The 10,000-nt window shown below is 47.2% G+C and overlaps 1 protein-coding gene across 1 annotated transcript in view; it reads left to right on the top strand.

Moving 5' to 3' along the window:
- Positions 1–10,000, top strand: part of cacna1ab (calcium channel, voltage-dependent, P/Q type, alpha 1A subunit, b) — a gene marked incomplete at both ends in the record, with an annotated part of 150,645 nt that overhangs the window by 76,718 nt on the left and 63,927 nt on the right.

The raw sequence follows: 10,000 nt of genomic DNA, 5'->3' as shown, positions 1-10,000 counted from the left end.
CGTACATCAAAAGCCTACCGTTTAAGATGATGCATACCAAGCACATTCTGGAGTCAGTAGAACAAGGACAGTGGTTCACCACCATCGATCTCAAAGATGCCTACTTCCATGTTCCGAACTGGAAGTTCCAGCGGTTCACCTTTCGGGGGCAAGCACACGAATTCAGAGTCCCCCCTTTTGGCCTCTCCCTGTCCCAAAAAGGCTTTACCAGGGTCGTGGCATCTGCTTTGGCTCCACTCCAAAAAAGAGGCCTAAAGATCATGCCTTACCTCGACAACTGGTTGCTCTGCACCCCATTTCGCCAGCAGGTCATGCAAGAAATGGAAGTGGTGTTGGCCCACATTCAGTCCCTTGGCTTAAGGGTCAGCTTGATAAAGAGCGACCTGAATCCGAGACAGGTAACAGTCAGGACAGGTAACAGTCTTTTTAGGGATCCGTCTGGACTCGCTCACAATGAAAGCATCTCACACACCACAGAGAATGTCCAAGATCCTGGAGGCCCTCCGCGCATTTCACCTGGGCAAGTGCTTAGAGTTTCCAGAAGTTACTGGGGTTGATCTCAGCTGCAGGCATGCTATTTCCTCTGGGCCTTCTCAGGGCCCGCCCTCTCCAATGGTGGCTGAATGTGTTCAGACAGGCACAAGAAACAAACAGGCACGTTCTCCCATGGCGCAGCAGGAGGCTCCTTGGAGGCATCCAGGCGTTCCCCTATGCCATATTCCATCCAGACAAACACTGGCGTTCACAGTTGCCTCTAAGGCAGGGGGTGTTGCAGTCTGGGAGAGCAGAATGGTGAACAGTCTCTGGCAACCTCCTTGGGACACAGAACACATACATGTCCTGGAGCTCAGAGCAATATATCTCGCTCTCAGAGCCCTGCTTCCCCTCATACAGGCCAAACATGTCCTGGTCCGGACAGGAAGTTCTGTGGCTGTCTACTATGTCAATCATCAGGGAGGAACAAGGTCTATGCGTTGCCTCAAGATGACCACGAGGCTCCACTTCTGGGCATTCCCATGCCTGGCCTCGCTGAAGGCAGTTTATATTCCGGGGGATCTGAACCAGACAGCAGACCTCCTCTCCAGGTCGGGGCCTCACCCAGGAGAGAGGCTGCACCCAGATGTGGTGACCAATTTGTGGGCACACTTTGGGGTAGCCCAGGCAGACCTCTTCGCGTCGAGGAAAACAGCCCACTCTCAGAAATGGTTTTCCCTGAATCATCCCAGTGGACGCACTGTCTCACAAGTGGCCGGAAGGATTACTATATACCTTTCCCCCACTACCTCTAATTCCCCACATGAGTTGCTCAGGGATGCTACAAAGTTCTGTTTGTTGTGTTACAGTGGCCTCTCTTACGCTTTGTTCACGGCCAGCCTTGGCCTCTACGATTCGTGTTGGACCTTCTATCTCAAGCGAAAGGTCAATTATGGCACCCCAGACCAGCTGTACTGCAGCTTTGGGCCTGCTCAGTCCTTTCCTCAGGAGCTAAATGAGGCTGTCCTGGAGACCATCAGTAATGTAAGGGCGCCCTCCACTTGTTCAAATTACTAACAGAGGTGAAAGGTGTCAAGGTGGTGCCAAGACAGGGAGCTAGATCTCAAAACATGCCCTGTAACTGTGGTGCTTCTCTTCCTCCAGTCCCTTCTGAACACAGGATGGGCTTCCAATACCTTGAGGGGCTACACTGCAGCCATCTCTTCTTTTCATGACCCAGTAGGGGGTCTTTCTGTTTGGAAGCACCCTATTGTGTCACCGTTTCATAAAGGCGCTGTGCCCAGGCAGATGTTTGAGAGCCCCATCTTGGGCACTACCTCTGGTGCTGAGGTCTTTAATCAAAGCCCCGTATGAACCATTGGAGCAATCGGATCTCAAGTTTCTCACACACAAAACTTTGTTCCTCATGGCCATGTGCTCTACTAAGAGAATAAGTGAGCTGCAGGCACTCTCTGTAAGTGCTGATTGCATGAGATGGAAACATGAGGATACAGGGGTATCATCTTGGGTTACTCCATGTACCTTCGCCTGGTTTTATAGAGTCAACGTGACGTCCGCTTAGTCAGTTCCGCTGGACAGACCAGTGGAGGTGAATCCTTCAAACTTCGCGCCACTTTTGGTTCTGGTCATCCGTAGTAAGACAGTGGTGGCGGTCAGAGAGAGGTTGAAATAGATCGTAAGTTGTGAACATAACTATGGATCTATGAGACCGAACAATGACCGCCACCATCTCTTGTCACTGGGAACAGACCGAGGCGTTCCAGGCACAAGTGGCATTTTCCCGGATACGCTTTATGCGGCGGGTCCAGTCTGCGTTCTGTCACATGACTTTGTTGTTATAATAGTCTCGAGGCAGGTGCCAGGATGGCATCATTCATAGTAAGATCATGGTGATGGTCATCCTTAGGTCTCATAGATCCATAGTTATGTACATACGTTCTTTCGCTCTTGAATGGAAATCCTAGCACTGTTATTTTAAAGATGTTCCATAAAGCCACTGGTCATGTTAACATTTCCTCATACAGCTGTACCTCAGTGCCTCCAGGTGCCACTTTTATAATGATTGCCAGTGTTCAGTAAAGCCATTTTAATGTTTAAGGTGCATATGATTTTTATAATTTCATCAATAATCATTAAAATCATTCCTCAGCTCAGTTATTATTGCTAGCATTGAAAAGTTTTGCCAGTGTAGTGTTGCAATGAACAGCTTTAGGGCTCCTTGCTGCGGTTGCTAATGCTAACGCCAACGTTAGCGTAGCGCGGCTCCTCCAGCTCCTCCTTAGCGCTGAGGCACGGCTGGCTCCAAAGAGGCTTTTCTTCTGGCAGCACAGTGAGTCGTGACTGTGCTGACTATTGGCTGCTCCCAGTGTGCCAGTCTGTGTGACTTCACTATTGGCAAACGACACTGAGAGACAGAGATGCAGTCAGAAGAGGGTGAAGAAGAAGAAAAAGAGAGAGAAACAGAGAGTCTAATTCATTGTAAATTGTAAAGTAAAGTAAAGTAAATTGGAAGGCTAAGGTTGTGATTGACCATGATAGTAGACGAGCATTGCATGTGTGATTGTGCATGCGTTTGTGTGCATGTGTGTGTGTGCGTACGTGTGTACACAGATACATTCACTGGAATGAACAATATGTGAATATGTATGGACTCAATGTGTTAATGCATCTCTGTCTATGCATGCATGCCTGTGGGTATCTATGTGTCTTTGAAGGAGAGAGGGAGAGAGAAGAAGAGATGAGAATAGATGAGAGAGGAGAAATGAAGGAGAGAGGGAGAGAGAAGAAGGGATGAGAATAGATGAGAGAGGAGAGATGACGCTCTCGGGGCTAAATGACTGCAGTGCAATAATGATAATGGAAGTCATGGCAGAGGGACAATATTCACACAAGTACAAATTCTGTCCTTCTCTCACTCTCTCTCTCTCTCTCTCTCTCTCTCTTTGTCTCTCTCTCTCTCTCTCTTCTCTCTCTCCCTCTTTCTCTCATTTTTACTCTCATGGACTGACACAGTGTGTGTGTGTGTAAGCACACCATGCTTGCACACACACACACACACACACACACACACACACACACACACACACACACACACACACACACACACACACACACACACACACACCACACACACACACACACACACACACACACACACACACACACACACACACACACACCAACACACATGGATGCAATCACTTAGTAGCTCATACAAACACATAGGTTATGATGACGTCCTTGGGAAGACCAGCACCCTCGCTGACGTCCACAGCAGGGTAGAGGTGGATACAGGGTGGTAGTGGAGGAGATGGAAAGAGAGAGAGAGAGAGAGAGAGAGGGAGAGAGAGAGAGAAAGAGAGAGAGATATGGCTGAACAGAAAGAGAGATGCAGAGGTGAACAAGTGACATGTGAGGAGAAAGAAAAACAGAGGAAGATGGAGGGTGGGATTGAGAGCTGCTGCATGAGATTCGGCTCCAGAGATGAGGCGTAGGAGGAGGAGGATGAGGAGGAGGAAGGAGAGGGTTTTTCCGTGTGCCCACTCTCTTCACGCCCACGTCTAGAGGTCTGGCAGGCATGGATGAAGACAAGGAAGTGGGAGGGAGGAAGAAAGGGAGGGAGCAGGAGTGGGAGGTGGACAAAAAACAAGGAGGGGGCATAGAAAGAGAAAAAAAGGAAGAGAGGGAGATGGTCAGGCAGAGATGAAAGGGTAAAACACAAGAGCAAGAGAGGTGAGTGGTGGAGAGAAAGGAGAGAAGAGTGAGAGAGGAATGACAGAGAGAGAGAGAGAGAGAGAGAGAGAAAGAGAGAGAAATAGAGGGTGGGTGGGTAGTAGGAACATGAGGGCTGGAGTGGAGGAGAGAAAGAGCGAGGGAGTGGGGCCAAGGGAGGGAAAGAGGTAGAGAGGGAGGGAGAGAGGGGAGTTAGGAGGGGGAGGGAGGGAAAGAGAGAGGGATGGTGGGAGGGAGAGAGGAAGAAAAGGGAGGTGGGAGGGATGGAGGTAGGAGTAGAGGGAGAAAGGGGAGGTGGGAGGGGAATGTGAGGTTACGAGAAGGAAAGAACAAACAATGTTTGGTAAGGAAGGAGAGACTGGGGGGGTAGAAGGAGGGAAAGGAGAAGGAGTGGCCGTCAGCTGAGTGAGAATACTGTGCTGACATCAGCAAGAACGAGAGAGAGAGAGAGGGAAAGAGAGAGAGGAGATGGAATGGGAAATGGAAATAACATTACGCAGAGATGCAGAGAGAGAGAGAGAGAGAGAGAGAGAAACAGATGGGAGGGGTTTGATGAGAGAGAAAAAATCCTTGAGGGAATTAAAATCTTGGACCCTGCTTCTGTCGACAGTATGGACTCTTCCTTGTTAAGGAGTCGTTAGAATGTACTATCTCCCTGATTATTGGGGGAGAGCACATTTTTCGCTTTTAGTGGTTTGTCTCTGTATGTGTCTGAATTAATGTGTGTGTGTGTGTGTGTGTGTGTTCGAGTGTGTGTGTGTGTGAGTTTAGTGTTTATGAAGATAATTCATTGTAATTGTAATTTATTTTTCAAGCAGGGACAGTGCACAATAAAGCATTACTCTTGTACAACAAGAGAATATGTATTATGCCAGGTTCTAGCAGATTGCTATTTTCCACCTGTAGTCCCTGACTTTACACATATTTGTAAACAAGTGTTTACATGTTTTATACTTTGTGTTCATGTTTGTATTTGTGTGTTTGTGTTGCATGCATTCATTGCATTCTATTATAAGGGTGTTTGTGGGCTCTGTTGGAGACAGTGAGTGGACAGGAGCTCACACTGAGAGAACACATGGCACTCCTACACAACATACACACACACACACACACACACACACACACACACACACACACACACACATACACACACACATACACACACACATAAAAACACACACTCACACATGCACACACACACACACACACACACACACACACAAACACACACTCATACCACTAACATACACACACACACACACATACACACACACATAAACACACACACTCACACATGCACACACACACACACACACACACACACACACACACACAAACACACACTCATACCACTAACATACACACACACACACACATACGCTCACACAAACACACACCACACACACATGCATACCACACTCATACACACACACACTCGTTTTCCCTCTCTCTCAAACACATGCAAGCACATATACACGCACACTCACACTCACACTTGTTACTCTCGCTCTCTCTTTCTTTTTCTCTCTCTCTCTCTCTGTCTCTTTCTTTGACAGGTGCATTCATACACCTGTGTGCACACACACTTGCGTCTGCACATGCACACCTGAAAACACACACACACTAACACACACACACACACACACACACACACAAAACATGTACAGATGCGCTCACATGCGCTCTCTAACATCAAAGTGGCATTCTTGGATGCTCACAAACACAGAGGTGCACATTTGCATGGGCCACACGTACCAGTGCCGCATGGTGAATAATGTAATGGGTGAAGATGACCTAGATTCGGATGCGTGTGTGTGTGTGTGTTTTTGTGTGTGTTTTTGTGTGTGTGTGTGTGTGTGTGTGTGTGTGTGTGTGTGTGTGTGTGTGTGTGTGTGTGTGTGTGTGTGTGTGTGTGTGTGTGTGTGTGAATGTGCGTGTGTGAGTGTGTGGAGATTGCACATCCAGTGTTGCATCAGAACCATTTCCCTGCAAACAGCTGCTTTTACCAGATGCAGTGCATGATATTACTTTCTTTCCCTCTCTCTCTCTCTCTGTCTCTCTCTCTCTCTCTCTCTCTCTCTCTCTCTCTCTCTCTCTCTCTCTCTCTGTATCCCTCTCTTGTGCACATGCGCTCTGTGTGTTTTATGTGGTTTGTGTCACTGGAATGTAAGTTCAAATATAAGTTGGAAACGACTGTTTATGCGATTAGCTGATGGGAGCTCAATTGGTAAGTTAAGGTGTGTATGTGATTGTGATTGTGATTGTGTTTGTGCGTGTGTGTATGTGTGTGTGTGTGTGTGTCTGTGTGTGTGTGTGTGCCTGTGTGTGTGTGTGTGTGTGTGTGTGTGTGTGTGTGTCTGTGTGTGTGTGTGTGTGTGTGTGTGTGTGTGTGTGTGTGTGTGTGTGTGTGTTCAGTGAAGCCAGTCCAGTAGAGAATCCTTAAAAAAAGGAAAAATCAATCGAAAGGAGTCCCTCTCCCGGCCTGGTTGCCGCAGCAATGCCGAGATTCCATCAATGACAGAGGGCCCCGTTGCTGTGGAAACAGTTATGAATGAGAGGAGGTCGGTAACCGTGGAGACTCGGTTTCGAAAAAAAGGAGGGAGGGAGAAAGAGAGGAAGGAGAGAGGAATCGCCGGGTTGCCATGGTAATGCGGTGAACGGGGAGAGACCCAGTGGCAGGATGTTGGGGAGATACGTCCACCTCGGCCCCCTCATCTTCACACAAACACATCGACTTTATGAGTCTCTCTAGAACATTCTATACACTCACTATTTCACCATACCTTAACAAACGCCTCCTTTTACAGAAATGTCACATTTTATTAATTTATTCATTCATTTGAACATAGTTTCAATCAACTTTCAGGTGAAGACAAATCATTCAGGCACTGTTTTAGTCAGATGACTAAATAGTGTCACTAAGATGCTCACAGGTCTACAGTGTTCACGTATGTCATTACTAAGCCTGTTTTACCTGTAAAGACTAGCGGACATGTTAACCCCAGTTTAAGCCACTCAATTTCCCTAGTTACCTAACTCTGACTAGATTACACATTTATCTACCGTATGAACCCAAGTCTGATTTGGTAGACAGATAAATGTTATCACCTGTGGTTATTTCAAGTGTTTAGCTGCTAAGCCCTCTTAGCACCCCCAGTGATCTGCTAGCCGCTCGTTAGTGGCTCCATCCTCCTCCTCCTCCTCCTCCTCCTCCTCCTCCTCTTCCCCCTCCCATGGCGGCTATCACAGTGGAAGAGAAAGAAAGTCTCCCCCCCCTCGGAGGAGACCCAGGAGAGGGGCTCTCATCACTCCAGGGCTCCTCGTTTACAATGTGTAACACTGCTGGTGTCATATTAATACTGCAGTTTATGAGCAGCATTGCTTTTCCACATTTGGAATGATTCACATCTGTATATGTATATGTATTCATATAGGCAAAGACTCACAGAAGTGTGCATTTGTGTGTGTGAGTGTGTGTGTGTGCATGTGCGTGTGATTGGCAGGTGTTTCCCCACCCTTATCAACCTTGTCAGATTCATCACACACCCTCCTGCCGTGTGAATCCCTCGCTCCCTCCCTCCGTCACACTCTGTCATCTCTCTCTCTCTCCCTCTCCCTCCCCATGCGCCCTGTCTTTCACCATGGAGAAGGTTTTCTTCTCTCTTGCCATCCTGAGGTACAACACTACCTTTCAATTTCTCTGTTGCGGCCTAAATCCCAGCCCCATCCCTCTTACACAGACTCAGCCCCAAACCACACCCTTCCCCCCTCCTTCGGCACACACCTCTTTGACGTCCCTCTGTTAACTGTTCAGCAGATGCGTGAACAGCCATACACCACCCTAATAGCGGTGCCGCTGCACCGTATACCAGTGACTCACACTGAATGCACTGATGGAGTTTTTGCAGGCACAGACGGCCATTTGGATGCATTGAGACTCTCACTCAGGAGTGCAAGGCCCGGCCTGTCAGTCAGATCAGAGCACTGGGGGAAAAAACAATCACAGTCATGACTATTATTAGTGCCCCCTCAAGTGGAAGGAGGGGGCTAGTGCAGGCGGGACATCCTTGTTCAGGAGAGAGAGGGCCCAGTACGACCCAACACACCGAATTAAGAACTTTATATATCTGTATATAGATATCTAGAGATCTGTATACATGTATGTATAGGAATCTGTGAGACATATTGAGATTGATGCTTGATGTGATTCATGTGATTTGTCACACCAAATCAAAACCTCAAGCATTGCGTAAAGAGTGTCAGATGTTACTGTGAATAACCACCATGTCCTGTATCAGATGTTACTGTGAATAACCACCATGTCCTGAGAGGAAGTGAGAAAAGGAAGAAAACTGAGGGATAAAGAGGAGAGGTAGAGGAAGAAAGAAAGGGAAAGAAGAACTCCTCACAGACAAACACACACACTCTCTGTGTGTTAGGTAACCAGCAGAAGGTAAATCAATAGGTAAATCACCTGACCAGTTGATGTGAATAAGATAAGTTGTTAAGACAGTGAGGCACAAGACATTCAATTGCAAGAGGCAAAAAAGGAAGAGGCGCTCCTGTTATCCCCCTGTTATCCCCCTGGGAGACAGATGGAGGAGAGAACAGCAGTGGAACACCTCCCTCCCCCCCCCTCCACCGAACCCAGCCCCCCGTCATTTTTCTCAGTGATTGTTTTTAGCTTACTCAGGTGTTTTTTTTTTTTTTCCTGGGATGGCAGTGTGCGCTGGCAGTTAAATGCCTATTGACTGAGCCCGCAGTCCAGGCTGTATATCCTAGCTGTTAATGAATGAGGCTTTTACTGAAATTAGCATCTCACATCTCACCGACAGCAACGACAGAAGGACGAGGAACGCGGGGGGATGGAGAGAGAGAGAGAGGGACAGAGAGAGGAAGGGATGCCTGCCAAAACCTGACCTCACTGCCTAATGCAACTTTGGAACTCGTTTGGTCATTCATCCCTTCTTTTTTCTTTCCTGTCTCCCCACAGGAAATGTATATTACGCGTGTCTCATAAGTTTATGTCTCTCTGTCTGTCTTCTATCTTCTATCTTTCTATCTTTCTATCTATCTATCTATCTATCTATCTATCTATCTATCTATCTATCTATCTATCTATCTATCTATCTTTTAATCTATCTCTCTATCTATCTCTGAGGTGCATGAGGGCAGTGTAGGGTGTGCCCTGTGTATCTCGCCAGCTAGTTATCTATGTAAGGAGAAAGGGGGAACACTGGAAATGTCCATGTGGGTGTGTGTGTGTGGGTGGGTGGTTGTGCTGGTGTCTCTCTGGCTGTGTTGCTGTGGACTCAATGACACTGGCTGGCTGTGGAGGAGGGAGGGAGGAGGGGGCTGTGCGTGGGCGTGGGCGAGGGACCTCCCTGTGATGAGCCGGAGACGCACCAGCACACAGCACACAGCACACAGACAAAGCTGCCCTCACGTACCTTAGAGATAGATAGATAGATAGATAGGTGTATAGATATATAGCTGTATAGATAGATAGATAGGTGTATAGATAGATAGATAGATAGATAGATAGATAGATAGATAGATAGATAGATAGATAGATAGATAGATAGATAGATAGATAGCTAGATAGCTAGATAGATAGATAGGTGTATAGATAGATAGCTGTATAGATAGATACATAGGTGTATAGATAGATAGGTGTATAGATATGCGTGGAAAGATGGATGGATGGATAGATGGATAGATGGACAGATAGATAGATAGATAGATAGATAGATAGATAGATAGATAGATAGAT

The sequence above is a fragment of the Sprattus sprattus genome (genome assembly GCF_963457725.1).
Source record: "Sprattus sprattus genome assembly, chromosome: 1".
Classification (NCBI taxonomy): Eukaryota; Metazoa; Chordata; class Actinopteri; order Clupeiformes; family Clupeidae; genus Sprattus; species Sprattus sprattus.
The sequence above is the reverse complement of the archived record's forward strand: the minus strand, read 5'-3'. Positions and strand labels throughout refer to the sequence as shown.